The 17,250-nt window shown below is 39.1% G+C and overlaps 1 non-coding gene across 1 annotated transcript; it reads right to left on the reverse strand.

Moving 5' to 3' along the window:
* Positions 1-16,890: 16,890 nt before the first annotated feature.
* Positions 16,891-16,997, reverse strand: LOC127078069 (small nucleolar RNA R71). Its single transcript, XR_007787815.1, has one exon. It is a non-coding gene; the product is annotated as a small nucleolar RNA R71 (small nucleolar RNA).
* Between the last annotated feature and the right edge of the window lie 253 nt (positions 16,998-17,250).

Raw genomic sequence — 17,250 nt, forward strand, 5'->3', positions numbered from 1 at the left:
AAACAAACCCTTGATTCAATGTCAAGTAACTTTTTCTTAATCAAATTCAAAATACTTAATAACTACGATAAGTATTGTGCGCCACGAGCCTTAAGTGATGGAGAATGATTAAGAATGAAGAATTCATATCCTCACTCTGATTATTTTGGATGCAAGACGCTTGGATTATTAAGAATGAAGAATTCATAAACCCTTGTTTAATGTAAAATCAACAACCTATCAAACCTAATTTTTGTGCCTTAGGGCACCCACCCCGAAAACCTTTTTCTCAAAGGTAAAATAAATCAACACACAAATGTTTTCTACTCTGAACTACAAAGCTCTGATTCCTCGTCCTTGATGAGTGATACGTAGGCACAAGGGCCACAATCATTGGCGAGCACCATAATAAAAAACCAAAACCCCTATCTTTTACTCATCCATTCTTTTGAAAATAAAATAATAACAGATAAATCCTCATGTACGTAAACAACCTAAATGGTTCCCATGGAATACCATGGACATAAGGGGTGCTAATACCTTCCCCTTGCATAACCGACTCCCAAACCCTAATCTCGGTTGCAAGACTAATTCCTTATCTTTTTTAGTGTTTCCCACGCACTTATCTTTTGAGGATTTTATCGACTATTTCCCCTCGCCTCTCTGATAGAGACACACAAATAAAATTTAGTGGAGACTCTTCTAATATTTTGTTCAGTTCTTCCAGTTCACTCGTTATTCAAAACCCCGTTAGCGACAGCTAGAGACTCTGCTGAGGACACCGATTTTCCCTAAGCGAGTCTAGCCTAGTTTGGGTTGTTTTCCTTTTACGTACGTAGAGGTTTATCTATTATTTATTTTTATGTATATATTACTGTTATTGCTAGCATTTTTTCATTTTCTTTGTTTGTCCGATGGCCCATAACTTTTGTCCCGTGACGAAGGAAAAATTGGAAGCAATAATGATTGCAAAGAAAACCTTGTGTGAAAGACTCTCCACCCGAGTCTAAGAGCTTGCTTAAGATAAGAGAGGTTAAGTAGTATTGGTCCGTAAGGTGCCTTCCTCGTTAGGGTCGTACGAGAAGCTCACTTAGTGGTAGATTCTCTTAAGGGGATTGATGAATGTCGTGCTTTCGGTGTAAGCATCATTTCCTTTACTAGAGCCCGTGACCCTAAGACCCCCTTTTAGAATATTTAACCGTGGTCAGCCTAGACCGATGGTCGTGTAGTATAGGTCCCTGAGGTGCCTTCCTCGTAGGGGTCGATATGAATATCTCACTTAGAGTAGATGACCTTGATGGAGCAGTCGCCTGGCTAGTAAATTGACATAAGCGACTGACAGTAAAGGAAGTTGTAGCGGGGTATTCGTTACCTTATGGCTTATTGACTAAACCAAAAGTAAGCATACAATTCGAGTCGCCACCGCACTTTTATTTGTCCAAAGGAAAGGCTAAAAAGTGAACAAAAGCCAAGTAAGAAGTTTTAACAAATCAAAAACTAATAAAAATGTCAGAGAACTGGGTAATGGGGTTGGTTATGAAATGGGAAGGTTTTAAGCACCCAAAACATCCTTAGTACTCTAAGGGAGCCCTTTTTGCAAAATGTATTGTAGGTTGGTATTTGTGAAAATATGTGCAAACAAGATTGAGGGGATGAGAAGAGAATATACATTATATTTACCATTTGTTGTTTGAATGGATGAACCCATTGCCTACGTACCATCACAAAGGTAGGATCAAAACCTCGTAATTCGGGGTAAAAAACTCAAAAAATATTGGTGAATTGATTTGTCAAAAGCCTTAATGTCTTTTGTTATCAAAGGGAGAAAACTTAACCTAAACCAACAATCCACCATGTGAGGAGAGCTTCAACATACTAGTGAGGGGTTAACCCTATAATAAGTATGGAAGACTTATAATCCAATCACTAAGGATAAGGTGAGGTTTACATCAACCACTATGATAACTCAAACGTATGACTAATGTTTATGAAAAAGGTTTTAACAAAGGTGGCCATTGGAACCACAAAAACAACTTGAAGTGAGTTGTATTTATAAGTTAGAAGTATTCACAAAATGAGGTCAAAGTTGAATTAATGTTTATTCACAAGGAGTATCAATGAAAAGAGTTTGAAAAATCAAAGGCATATGGCCTTGGTTTCTAATTTGAAACAAAGTCAAAGTTTGCATATAAATGAGTTTGGCTTGGGTTAGAGTGGAGAGAAGAAGAGAAGGGCTAGTCCTAAACATGAAAAGATAAGAGAAGAGATAAAACCTTTGGAGTTCATTTTCTTGAGATTATAAAGATGATTCAAGATGCTCCTTTCCTTTGGACTTAGAAATCACTCAAGCAATCAAACAAATATTATATTCAAGCTCCTTGGACCTCCATTTGGCTTGTCTCTCTTAACTTGGCTACTCATGACAATGGTCCCTCTTACTATCTCAAGATGGAATCCCTATCACACAAGAGCAAACATCAAAAAGTTCACAACACAATAAGAGGAATGGAAAAGAAAAAGTTTAGATTAGGGGTCCTTTGAAGTCAACTTTAAGATTTAGCATTCTAAAGGCATGAGGCCTAGTTTCTCTTCAACAAGTTTAGCATTCTAAAGGCATGAGGCCTAGTTGCTCTTGAACTCCTTTAAGCATAGGTAAAGTCCTAATTCTAAGTCCTTTCTCCTTTTTGCATTGGGTTCACACAACCAAAGATAAAACAAACACAAAGCAACAATATACTTATATACAACAATGAGCTCAAATGAGCAAAAGGAAAATGACATAAACATAAAATATGAGCTCAAGCGAGCAAAGGGAAAAGGCAATATGAATAAATGAGCAAGAAATAAAGTGCATTAAAGTAAATTGCAAGAAATTAAATTCTTGAATTAAAGTTAGTAGTTAGTAGTTAATGTTAGTGTGTCATAAGACACTTTAGCGCTATGTTAAGCAATCATAAGTGGACTAATGTAGTAGTCACACCTATCTGAGGCCGTTCAATAAAACTATAGGCAAATAAACACAAGTTAGAGATCATGACTAGTAAGCCAAGCTCCTACAACTTTCCATGCCAAAAGAAAAGAAGAAAGCCTTGTATGGATTTTAAGTTTTTTTGCTTGACCAAGAAGCAATCTATCTTGGACACAAAGTAACTCACTTGATCTTTGATCAAGTTGAGTTTGATTTGGATCAAAGAAGGTTAAGCCACTCATATGTCAATACCAACTACAAATCATTAACTCATTGGCCAAAATAAAAAATAAGAAGTGAGATGAAGATAAAATGAAATGGAAAGAGCATTCAAAAGTCAAACACAAATGGTCAAAAGTGCATTAAATCAACATCAACAATTGGAAAACAGAAGAGAAATGAAGATTAAAAGTCAACAAATCAAATATATTTTTTTGGTATTTTTGGAATTAACATAAATGCAAAATTAAAATGGACAAACTATGGTCAAACCTCAAATTCAATTCAAATCAACTTCAACAAGTCCAATTGAATCATCATAGGTCTAACATGGTCAAACAAAGTTTGACAAAAATTTTCAACAATTTTTGAAAATAGAAATTATTTTAAAACAATTAAAAACAAAGGAAAATAACACAAATGAATTAAAATCTCAAATAAATCTCAAATCAATTAAGAAGTTGATGAGACTATTTTTCATAGACTTATCATGATCCATATGTGTTAAGAAAATATTTTTGGAATTTTCAAATATCAAAAAGTATTTAAAATGAATTAAAAACTATTAAAAACAAAATAATTCACAAAAAATATTAAATGAAGTCACATATATAATTAAAAATCAGATTATGAAACTAGATTTTTCAAGAAACTTTTTGCCATTGGTCTCATATTTTTTTGACTTCAAATAAAATAGTTATGAATTTTTGAAATTAAAAGGGATTAAAAGAAATTAAAACAGAAAAATAAAAAAATAGGAAAATCAGGAGCGCTTGGATTGGATTCATTAAATGACGTGGCTCCATCACACGGTCTAGAAGCATGGTCATATGGTAGGCCTTGGTCAAGCGCGCAACATGCATATATAAAATAAGTCAACAAAATGCATGACCAAGATTAGATCATTTCAAACAGATCCAAGGGCGCTGGAACATCCACGTGGGGATGGTGGTGGAAACCACCATCTTCTCCGGCCAGCAAATAACTTCCGGCCATGACGCGTAGGTTTTTGAACCTCAACCAAAATGAAAAAGCATGGTACCAAAATGAAGTTGGGGTGATGTACATCACCTCTGTAACCTTGGATTGTGCTCAATGTTTCTATTAAGTGAGAAATTTGAGCTTGAAAATCTAGGTATGCAAACTGAAATGGCTCAAATCATGAAATCAAGACCACCACTGGCCTGCCTCTTGCTCGAGGACTTCAGAAAACAATTCAAACTGGAGAAATTCACATTATAAACCAAGATTCAGATCAAAACAGTTTGTAGATATACCTTTGAAGATTAGCTTTGAACTACACGATTTCTTTAAGCTTTTGCTTCCAATTTAATCAGGAGATGATGAGGATGCAAGGCTAAGGAATTAAGACTTGAAGGTCAACTGATTGTGTTGAAATTCAAGCTTGAATTTGAAAAATGAAAATGGAAATCCCTTTGACTAAGGTTGGGTTTTCACTTCAGCAACCTTTCAGATCACTTTAAGGTTGAGATTTGAATGAGCAAGGCCATGTATTTATAGCCGGAGATGAGGCAATGATGTGCAATACTCGTGTGCATGAGAATTGGATCCTCCATGCATGGGCCTGTACAGGCGCATGTGAGGCCCAAAAGTGGATGGAATTGCAATTTGATATCATTTAGAGTTGAAATGGACGTGCAATTGGCCTGGTGTTAGCTTATGCATGAAGTTTCAATGTGAATTGCATATTTGAACATAAAGCTTAAGCTCTTCGAAAATCCCACATGGAAAATCCAAACATGATGGTGTGAGTAATGTTTGGAAAGCTATTAACATAAGGAACAAAAGCTATGTTGGGAGAAAATCCATTTGGAGTTTGGAAATTTATGAAATCTGGCATTGAAGTTTGAGGTACAAAACATGTCTATGTTTTCTTTGAATTTTTTTACCAAAAGTGATCAACTTCAAGCCCTTTTGTTTCAATGATGCAAGCCTCAAATGGAAACACCTCCAACATCAAAGTTGTATATCTTTTCAATATGATCAATTTGGACTTAAATTTGGAATAATTTGGATTTTTAATGAGAAAGTTATGGGCACTTGAAGTTGGACATTTTCAAAATTCAATGGTTTTGGTCCAAAGTGACCTATAATGTTTTGTATTATCACATGTGTTTCGTTTAGTACTATGGAATTTTATCCAACATAACAATTGAATTAGACATATTAAGCGTTCCAATGCAATTGGTCTCATATCAAAATAAAAAAAATAAGGAAGTTAGGTCCTTGGGAAGTTGACCCAAAATCAGGGTTTAAATCAAAATAACCTATAATGTTTTGAAATGAATGATGACCTTCCAAGTTTCAAATGGATTTTTGATGAACATGAAAGTTGTTCATATGGTTCTTAAGAACATGTTTTTTCTTTGGGTCATCTTCATTTGACAAACACATTAAAAGTTAGGTGTCAGGGATCCTCAATTTAATCAGATGACTTGACTGGTCAACTTCTCAAAGCTAAACTTCAAATCTTGATGAATGAATGATTGAGTGAAATTCTGGCGTAGTCAGGATTCAGATGTTCTACTCCAAGTCATGACATCTGATCTAACATTGTACTTGTTACAGCAAGACAGTTATTACACTCTGTACAAATGTGCACCTTTGCACAGTGTCACGATCTCTCCTTCTATGTCATCCTAGAGAGGAGGATCACTTAGTTATGTGCACCATAACCTTCACTTCTGTTGTTTTCCTACACAGATATCAACACGATGTCTCAATCCTGTTTTGAGCATCATCTGTTACATTGTTCCAGTTTGTTGGTCATGTACTTGTATATCCTAAATTGAAGGTTGTAACAAGTTAAACTAATCTCCACTTATTAAGGAGCTAACAAATAGATTATTTGCCAGGTTCATTAATAGTAGCTCAGGTGTTAGTTTCCTAGATTTTAGATCCGCTGGTGGATTCCTGAAGAATAGCCTGAGAAAAATCCTGAAACAGAAAAACTAACCATCCAACAATTTAGCATAAGCAGTCAGGAGTGAATGTCCCAACATTCCGTTTGACATCCAAGTCCAGAACCATATGCTAAGTCTGTTTGGTTCCTGAAAACAGACTGTGCTAAATTTGCTGTACTGTAAAAGACCAACCAGTCTATACTTCAGTATCAGCTTACTGGAAGAACTGTCAAGACACCCAGTTTGACAGTTTTACAATGTTCTTATGGCCAGGTCTGTGATGCTTTTGAAATCCAGACTTCACTACATACTGAACTGAAATCATCAGCTTATTATACAGTATGTGCTGTTGTTGATGAATGTCAAAACATTCTGCTTGACATTCCAATAGAAGGCTATGTAACAGGTCTGCTATTATCTTGCTGAACAGACTGAATTACATGCTCACTTTTGGCAGACATGATTATATCATACAGAAGGAAAACAAACACAGGAAATTGTTAACCCAGTTCAGTCCAACATGACCTACATCTGGGGGCTACCAAGCCAGGAAGAAGATCCACTATTAGTAGTATCAATTCAGAGCTAAACTCCCCCGTTTACAACTCATCACTTAATCCCTACCCAATGCAATCTATACCTAGGAACTCCTAGATAGAAACCTCCAGTTTCCATTCCTATCACTACAAATACAATGTAATGTGCAAACACCTTGAACTTGCTTCACAGCTTCATTCAAGAACATAATCACTCTTGCCTACAGGCTTTGAGTGACAAACATTCTCAGGTTTACCACTGAGAAACACATGGTAACCTTCCCACAGATTGGGAGGTTTACCTTACACACACCCCTAAAAATTCATTCTAAGAGCTTGCAAAGACTAGATTACAATCAGCTATTTATAACCTAATCACCCAACTGGATTTGGGCCTTCAGAAAATTGCAGCAGACTTGTTCTATGCTGTTGCAACTTCAGCAGAAAAATTCTGCTATAAACAAGGTCTTCAAGTTCCTAATCTCTCTCCATATATATCTCCATATTTAGAGCCTATATATGTTCTGAATTAGTCTTCAAGGCCTTCACAAGGGAGTTAGGATATTCACCAGATATCCTTGCCGATCCCATGACATATACTGAATTAATCAATTCAGTTTCCTACACATGTGCGATGTCACAGACCTGATGTCGTGACATCGTACATGACATGTTGGTCCAGATGTTGAATTTCTTCAACCCAACATATTTAAAACAACAGAGGTGATTCCATTATTTGTTTTCTAAAATTAATGCCAATCCTGAGGTATTAACAATCTCCCCCTTTGGCAAATTTTAGCTAAAACAAATAATCCTCTGTTGTTATCTCCCCCACCATGAACACCAATGTTGGTGTACATGAGGAAGAAGAGGGACAATACTCAGTTGTACCAGAACCCTTCCCCTCAACCGGAGAGCTTCCAGAAGAATATGTAATGCTGAGTACATAGACAATGTAACTCAGATCACAAGGCACAACTGTCTTCTTAACTCAGATCACAAGACACAAGTGGAAACCCCAGTTGGTGGATTTTGTGCCTGATGCCAACTTCTGTTTGCTGCCACATCCACAGTTGGCTTTCTTCTGGTACATTCTCATCCCCAGGACTATATTTCTCTCCCCCTTTTTAGCTAAACATTTGTAAAGGAAGCCCTCACAAAACCAGATCCAGGCGCAACTTGCCCAAACCTTAACATACCCCATGATTCTGAGAATGGAGTGTTTTTCTTGTGAGAGGAAGAGGGCTATTGCATCCTTTAAATAGCCCTGCATGTGCCTAGGAATTTCCGGTAGAAATAAATGCTTGGTCAAGATGCATTTATTTTTGCTGAGAAACAGTCAGAGAATCACCAACAAAATCTCAGACTATCTTTGAATACCTTTTATAGCTCTTGACTGTTTCTTTTCCTAAACAGCCGTTCCAGTGCATGGAGACCATTCCATATATGCAGTCAGACACGTTGCACGCGATGTCTTAACATTCCTGCATTCAGCCAGTATTCAACTTAGACCTCTGTCATACCTCCAGACACCTAGCACTGCTACAGCCAACTTTCCACACTTCAGTTGATGGTTACTCCCCCTGTACCACACAGCTGTAGCCATCAGTCTTATTCTGGTTTATCAGACTTAGCCACATCACCCTCATAATTCCTAATGACTTGAAAATTCAGAAGGAATTGACAGCAATGTCCAGGGCAATGTCATGACATCCGGTCAGACATTCTTCTGCTCACTCAGCCTTGACATACATCACAGCATCCTGATAACTGCCTTGTCATCTGAGAACACACAGGCCACAAGCTTGGTGATTGCTTGCAGCACAAAGGCACAACTCCCCCTGTCATGGACAACCTACTCTCTTGGAGGTCACACATGATCATATCCAACACCCCAAGGTTGGACCTTCACATACTTCCTGATTCAAAGAGATCCCAGACCACTTGATGAAAGGAAAACATAAGACGCATCTTCATGTCTTCAAGAGCGCACCCTCTGTCCAACCCTCTTGGCTGAACACATCCACACTCTGTGTCAATTTCTCTTCTAACCAGAACAGAAGATCACTTCACAAGATGTTTGAACATCAGCTGAGACTTCCTTCACAGCATCACAGGGAGCACTATCTGATAGACTTCAGATATTACTGAGTCCTCAGCTTGGGCCAGAGGAACCCAGACATACATTGGGATATATACACTCTCATCCCACTACCAGAGACAGTCTTCCATAGATAGCTCAGAACTTCTACCACAAGCTCCAAGGGATGAATGGAAGCCCCTCCTTTTGTCTTCAACTTCCTACTTTTCTACTCGAAAGTAATTAGTCTCAGACCTTACTCAAGAATAATCTGCTGCCATATGTTGATTATCTTGATTCTTAGAACTCACTTCTGAGATAGACCAAGTGCCACTGGTTGATTACCTCCTTCATGAATTCTCATATGACAAGGTCAAATGCTGCCTTTTGACCTCCCCAAGTTTATCAGACTTCTCCCAAAGATATTCTGACCTTTCAAGTGAGATTTGAACTTCAAAATTTTGAAGTGTCCAATCTACAACCCTGTAGATCCTTCTATCTCAAGTTGATGTGCCACTTCATCAACTAAGAATCTGATGCTGAACCGAATGTCACAACATTGTGCTTGACATCCGGCTGTTGAATTCAGCTCCTTCTTCTGCCACTTGAAAGAACTTCCTCCCTTTACAGAACAAGAGTTCAATGTTCTCATAGACTTGACTTTGGAGCCAAGTTTGAGTAAACAACCTCCATCCTGCAGGTTTGCAGTTAAGTCATCCAAGCTCACACCTTGATGAATCCCTGCTTCTTCTCTAAAGACATCAGACACTCTGATGCATGAGTCTTCAGAAGGACCAGTTGGAAACTAACCCTTCAGCTCTGCCAAGGATTCCACTTCCTAAAGCAAGGCTGTTTCCATGATGTCAAGAATGCTGTCACTTGTTCTTGACTCCACAGTGTGCATTAGCCAATGCACTTCCTTACCTATATCAGAAATAAACTGATCCAAGTAACCACCATCAAGACTGTGATGTCTTCTTCTTCTTGTACACACCAGGGCTGAACATGTTTCTTGCCAGGAAACCTTTTCAGAGATCATACGCTTTTGCTGCCACCAAAGAGATAGATCATAAGCCAGTGTACTATCCTTCCTGTGATTCTGCACAGGGTCTTGAAGAAGAGATGTTCCAACATCTCTAAGAACATCAGTTATCTTGAGTTCCAAGGATAATCAATTTAAATACTTGTACTTGACACAAGTAGACATTGATCTTAAATCCTTTCCCAATTATCCTTTCAGATACTTCCACCACAAGAATACTTTGAAAGTACTCTTCTTGTGTCAACATCTTCTGCTTGCAAGCACCTCAACAGTCTTGAGACTCTTTCCAGATTAGATTCACCCTTAGGAAAGAGAGAGATGAATCCTTCCTTGCACATGTTTCACACATCAACCAGAACCCATGTGACACAGGTCAACAGCCAACCTGACCCTAGGCTGACCAAATGTGAGGAGGTTAACCAAAACTCCCCCTCAAATTAACAATCATGGAAACTCCACACCAATATCCATGCATTGTACACAAATGTCTCAACATGACATTCACCATCCCTTACCAGTGGCAACTAACTCCTCCAATCATGCCAATCAGACTTCAGCTGACCATAAGTACTAGTGAGACACACAACACCAGTCAATAGTAGATATGCATTGCCAGAGCATATTACCTCAACCAACCACTGAATCTTCATATTCTCACTCCTAGTAAGAACTGCCACTTCTGAACGTGGTGTTTGAATAACAAGATTCATGGTTACAACCCCCTTAAATGATATCACAATCAGGTTACCCCATTATTGACTCCTAACATCCAGGAGACTTGTCTTCCAACACACCATAGTACTTCAGGGAACAACTATCCAACCCTGATCAAACTGCAGGGAGATGCCTAACAGCAGGAGATTGCACAATGTCACATCTCAACCAGCTCAACTTCTAGGGATGACCTTCTTGAGCTCACATCCAGTTGACTCTGCCCTTGTCAACTTAGCACACACAGATGTCTCCTCTTCCAGGTCAGGAGTAGGTTCCAAACAGAATTATCCCTTTGTTTGAACCCTAAAAAAAACATTTGCTCTTCAACCAGTAGCTGCATACTTGTTGAACAACATGTTCTAACATCACATAGAACATTGATTCCACCTCCTTGGAACAAACCTTCCTTGAAGGTCTTCAAGGTCTTCATATACACTACTCAAGAGAGTAAAAGAATCAGTGATTAAGTGATTCTTACCATCCTGAAGTGAGAACGTCATGATGAGTGGACTTGAGGAGACTCAAGTATCTTTGACATCTTCAGTAGATTATGATGAGATCTTGAACACAGCAGCTTTTCATCCACATGAGGGGAAACTACATCAGAGTTTGAGTTTTGCCAGGTATTATACAGCGGAAATCATAATACAACTCACCCTATGAACACACACTTCACCAGATTGGCCTCCAAGCCCATACCAGGTTTGAATGTGATTTAGTACTGGCACATCTGTCCCACACACAGGCCAATTGCCAACCTCCAGAGACAGGTACACACCATTCCTGTCATGAACAGTCCATCCACCTACTTCAAGGGACCATTCAGGGAATTACAGAACCTTACACAGGTTCCAGCATCAGTACTAACATAACTCCTTGCCAGTTACCAGAAAGTATCATCCATGGATCTCATCCAGAGATAGAACAGGATGCCTGCTCTGATACCAATTGAAATTCTGGCGTAGTCAGGATTCAGATGTTCTACTCCAAGTCATGACATCTGATCTAACATTGTACTTGTTACAGCAAGACAGTTATTACACTCTGTACAAATGTGCACCTTTGCACAGTGTCACGATCTCTCCTTCTATGTCATCCTAGAGAGGAGGATCACTTAGTTATGTGCACCATAACCTTCACTTCTGTTGTTTTCCTACACAGATATCAACACGATGTCTCAATCCTGTTTTGAGCATCATCTGTTACATTGTTCCAGTTTGTTGGTCATGTACTTGTATATCCTAAATTGAAGGTTGTAACAAGTTAAACTAATCTCCACTTATTAAGGAGCTAACAAATAGATTATTTGCCAGGTTCATTAATAGTAGCTCAGTTGTTAGTTTCCTAGATTTTAGATCCGCTGGTGGATTCCTGAAGAATAGCCTGAGAAAAATCCTGAAACAGAAAAACTAACCATCCAACAATTTAGCATAAGCAGTCAGGAGTGAATGTCCTAACATTCCGTTTGACATCCAAGTCCAGAACCATATGCTAAGTCTGTTTGGTTCCTGAAAACAGACTGTGCTAAATTTGCTGTACTGTAAAAGACCAACCAGTCTATACTTCAGTATCAGCTTACTGGAAGAACTGTCAAGACACCCAGTTTGACAGTTTTACAATGTTCTTATGGCCAGGTCTGTGATGCTTTTGAAATCCAGACTTCACTACATACTGAACTGAAATCATCAGCTTATTATACAGTATGTGCTGTTGTTGATGAATGTCAAAACATTCTGCTTGACATTCCAACAGAAGGCTATGTAACAGGTCTGCTATTATCTTGCTGAACAGACTGAATTACATGCTCACTTTTGGCAGACATGATTATATCATACAGAAGGAAAACAAACACAGGAAATTGTTAACCCAGTTCAGTCCAACATGACCTACATCTGGGGGCTACCAAGCCAGGAAGAAGATCCACTATTAGTAGTATCAATTCAGAGCTAAACTCCCCCGTTTACAACTCATCACTTAATCCCTACCCAATGCAATCTATACCTAGGAACTCCTAGATAGAAACCTCCAGTTTCCATTCCTATCACTACAAATACAATGTAATGTGCAAACACCTTGAACTTGCTTCACAGCTTCATTCAAGAACATAATCACTCTTGCCTACAGGCTTTGAGTGACAAACATTCTCAGGTTTACCACTGAGAAACACATGGTAACCTTCCCACAGATTGGGAGGTTTACCTTACACACACCCCTAAAAATTCATTCTAAGAGCTTGCAAAGACTAGATTACAATCAGCTATTTATAACCTAATCACCCAACTGGATTTGGGCCTTCAGAAAATTGCAGCAGACTTGTTCTATGCTGTTGCAACTTCAGCAGAAAAATTCTGCTATAAACAAGGTCTTCAAGTTCCTAATCTCTCTCCATATATATCTCCATATTTAGAGCCTATATATGTTCTGAATTAGTCTTCAAGGCCTTCACAAGGGAGTTAGGATATTCACCAGATATCCTTGCCGATCCCATGACATATACTGAATTAATCAATTCAGTTTCCTACACATGTGCGATGTCACAGACCTGATGTCGTGACATCGTACATGACATGTTGGTCCAGATGTTGAATTTCTTCAACCCAACATATTTAAAACAACAGAGGTGATTCCATTATTTGTTTTCTAAAATTAATGCCAATCCTGAGGTATTAACATTGAGGATACTCACATAATCTCATATATGCATAAAATAATGAATGAAAGAACTTACCTTGATTGTATTTGATCATAGGTTGAGGTTACTTCATGAGCAAGGCACAACCAATGCACAGTTGAATTAGGGTTTCCTTGGGAAACAATCCTCAAGCCCTTTGGTTTATTTTGATCAAATTTGCAAAATGAGATACTTGGAGACATATATGATGATTGAGAGATTTGTGGACCATTGCCATGCTTGCTTTCATCTTCATCTAGCCCCTTCATTGAGCTCAGGAGCCTCCTAGAAGCATAAGAGCACATGATCACTTGAGCTTCAAAACAAAAAGAGTTAGTGACATATTTTTATGCTTTTGGTTAGTAATCAAAATAATAAAAGAAATAATATACAATAAAAGCATGCTTGGTGGTCTCACACCAACTCACACAAGTCCCACCCCTAGGGTAAAGGAGCCACCCATGCCATGATCCTTGAGGCAATGCAATGAGCAATGATATGATGCCATAAGGGATCTTAGGGTGAAAATTAGGGTCTTACAGATGCCCCTATTTAAGGTCATTCGAGCCGGAGATATGAAGGTTAAAATCTTCGTCTCGACGAGGTAGAATGGGCTTAAATAATAATAGAGAGACGAATTTTGGTCCCTAAGAGACCTCACGATGCAGATGTATGCATGCAAAAGTTAATACTCTATGGGGAAATATGGCCACAAAGGAAAGAGAAATCAGGAGAAACTGAAAAAATCCATACGAGTAACACACTCACTGGGGAGACAGACACTCTGGGGAAAATAGGGTAAAAATGCGTGAGTAGGTCACAACTGGAAAACTTGCTGGGAGACACGAAGGGATTCCATGAAAATAAATCGATGGAAAGACTCGAGCTGACGCAAAGATGCATGAATTGGGGAATATGCCAATATAGCAAAACTATCCATAAAGGATACTTCGGATAAAAATCCGGACTCAGCCGAGGAAATCCATAAAGGAACCAGGTGAGGCAGAAACAACGAGATATTACCGGTTACTGGGTAATAAACACAAAGAGAGACATGTTATCAAAACACCAGTTACTGGGTGAGAGAATAACACGCTCAGGGATAAAGAATATCTAAGACCAGTATAAGGGTGAGAGATATCAATCATCCGAAACATCTGTGGAGGACCCAAAAGGCATATCTCAACTCAGGAAATCTGACTCCACAGGGGACAAAAAGTCATAATAGGGAGCAGAAGGAAGGAACACCAGGGATACCGATTACTGGGCATATAATAGGTGACCAACCAGGCGTGAATTGGGAACATATCCAAGACACTCATCATCCGAAAAGAAGCTGAAAAACAAACTCAATTTACGGGATGAGCATTCGATTCCACAAGCAAATACAAATCTTACTCAACTAGGGAAGAAAAAGACTTCGACTGAAGAGCGCATGAGATATATTATCTATTATCGTCAGAACATAGATAAGATACTCGCATGGAAGATTATCCACAACCGGTTACTGGGTTAATAAAGGATAAATCGACCAAAAAGAAAGGACATCGGGATACCGATTCCTGTGTATAAAATGATGACCAATGAAAACGAGAAACAATCATTACCAAACAAAAGGGTCTGTGAAAGATGACTCGCGGGGAATAAATTGCTTGATAATAGAAATTATCCAGAGATATATCACCGGTTACTGGGTGGTATCCTCAAAAACGAAGGAATATCAATACCGAATATTGGATAAAGATAACCAACAAAGAGGGGATTACATCTACCGTTTACTGGGTAGAAAACCATAGAAATAAGACTTACAACTACTGGTTACTGGGTAGAAGGCCACAAAATTCACTGGGGAAAAGATGGACAATTACTGGTTACTGAGCAATTGAACAACTAAACCATAGGGAACTGCAGGGGAATAACAAGAAAGGAGTCAATATAGGAACAAACTAGAAAGACACAATGAAACAAGACTCAACCCAATGAGGATATAACTCAGGGGAGTAATTCCATCCCTATATATTATTGGGGAGGAAACTGAAACAAAAATCATCCACGAGGATATAACTCAGTGGGGAATATGGAAAGAAAGATAGACACTTTCTGCCTATGGGGCTGACTCTATATGGAGAGATCAGACACAAACATCTGCTTGGGGAAGAATATTTCACCAACAACGGGAGATAACAAGCAAAGAGATATGGAAAGGAATGCAATATGAATATCTGGAAGCTATAATTGTGCATGTATATGCGTGGTTTATGTATGATTAATGCTGACAAACAGATATATCTAACACAAACAGGTCCGAGAGCCACCAACGGACATCCGGTATAACATCTCAAAAGAGAAAGGTCGGGCCCACAGGAGAAATTAATTCTGGTGAGGATACACCAAATACCAGGAGACACCAATCACCGTTGGGGTCAAAGGCCACAGCTATCAACCGCCAGGGATAGGCAAAGTCTCAGCTGGGGAACATGCAGAGATATCAATAAGATCTGTCGTAGGAGAACTCTAATGGGGATCTTAAAACGGATAAGATCCATCGTAGAAGAAGCTCTACTGGGGAACTTATGATGTGAAACTCTATGGGGAACAACCATCAAACAGAAACACAATCAATCAAGCACTCCCTTCTAACTGCTGGAGGGACATCTCTGCTAAGGGGAAGGAGAACAATTGCTCCGTTGGGGAAGGAAATAACGCATCTTCCTCATCGTCGTCCAATACTGGAAGAAATCTTCAACCATGGAGGGGATACGAACGTCAAGCCAGGATCACGCCACTCCACTGGGAATGGGCTATAGGCGACCATATTGGGGATAGTCTGTTGTAAGCAACCCTACTGGGGAACAACTATAAGCCAACCTGCTGAGGACAACTATAAGTACCTCTAGAGGAATTGTCCTGGCTGAGAGAATCGGAAACGAATTCTACGTCGACACGTGCCATGCTAGGGATGAAAAGGGGACAAACCCTTTACCAACTGCTCTAGGAAACTACTGCTGAGGAGATATCTGAAAGATAGCTTTGTAGGGAACACATGCTTACTCGGCTAGAGATTATTATTCCTGTTGGGAATTTTTGCTCACAGTAATCGATAGATTGACGATTTGGTCTCTGTGGGATCGATAATCTTTTATATTACTCTGACACGATTCGTGCACTTGCAAATACAACGATCAAGTTTTTGGCGCCGTTGCCGGGGACCAACTTCGTCAAATTTAGTACCCTTCTGTTACACCGTCTAGACTAAGTCATTATTAGCCAGTAAATGCGAAGAACCCATAGTACCAGAAATTTATTAGATCCTTTAGCGGAACCCGAACGTTACACTCGTACACGCCTCTTACTCGTCTGAATTAAGAAAGCTATGGCCGAGGATCGCGACTGGAGACCTCTTAAGGAATTTGCCTAACCCTCTGACGAGGAACCTAGTTCTAGTATAGTAAACCCCCTCATTCCTGCCAATAATTTCGAACTAAAACCGTCTTCACTTCAATTAGTGCAACAGAACCAATTCGCGGGTCTCGCTACTGAAAACCCAAATCAACATCTAAAAGTCTTTATCCAACTGGCTGACACCTTTAAATCCAACGGTGCTTCACCTGATGCGGTTATTTTAAGATTATTTCCTTTCTCCCTCTGGGATAGAGCACGTTCGTGGTTAGATTCACTTCCACCCAACTCAATAACTACCTGGGAAGACCTTAGGAGAGTTTTTCTTACTAGATATTTTCCCCCTAGTACGACTGCTGTTCTTCGAAACCAAATAAATAGATTTACTCAAAACCAAGGAGAATCACTTTTTGAAGCTAGGGAGAGATACAAGGAGTTGTTAAGAGTTTGTCCACACCATGGCTTAGAACAATGGTTAATCGTTCATACCTTCTACAATGGACTCTATTATAACACAAAGATGAGCATCGACGCTGCCGCTGGTGGCGCGTTGATGAACAAACCTTACCCTGAAGCTTGTGACCTAATTGAGGATATGGCCCAAAACCATTACCAATGGGGAACTGAATGAGCATCAGTAGAGAAAAAGGAGACCCAAGGTGGAACGTATGAGATAAGTTCTATGGAAATGATGCAAGCAAAAATGGACGCTTTAGCC

The sequence above is a fragment of the Lathyrus oleraceus genome, chromosome 4, assembly GCF_024323335.1.
Source record: "Lathyrus oleraceus cultivar Zhongwan6 chromosome 4, CAAS_Psat_ZW6_1.0, whole genome shotgun sequence".
Taxonomy (NCBI): domain Eukaryota; kingdom Viridiplantae; phylum Streptophyta; class Magnoliopsida; order Fabales; family Fabaceae; genus Lathyrus; species Lathyrus oleraceus.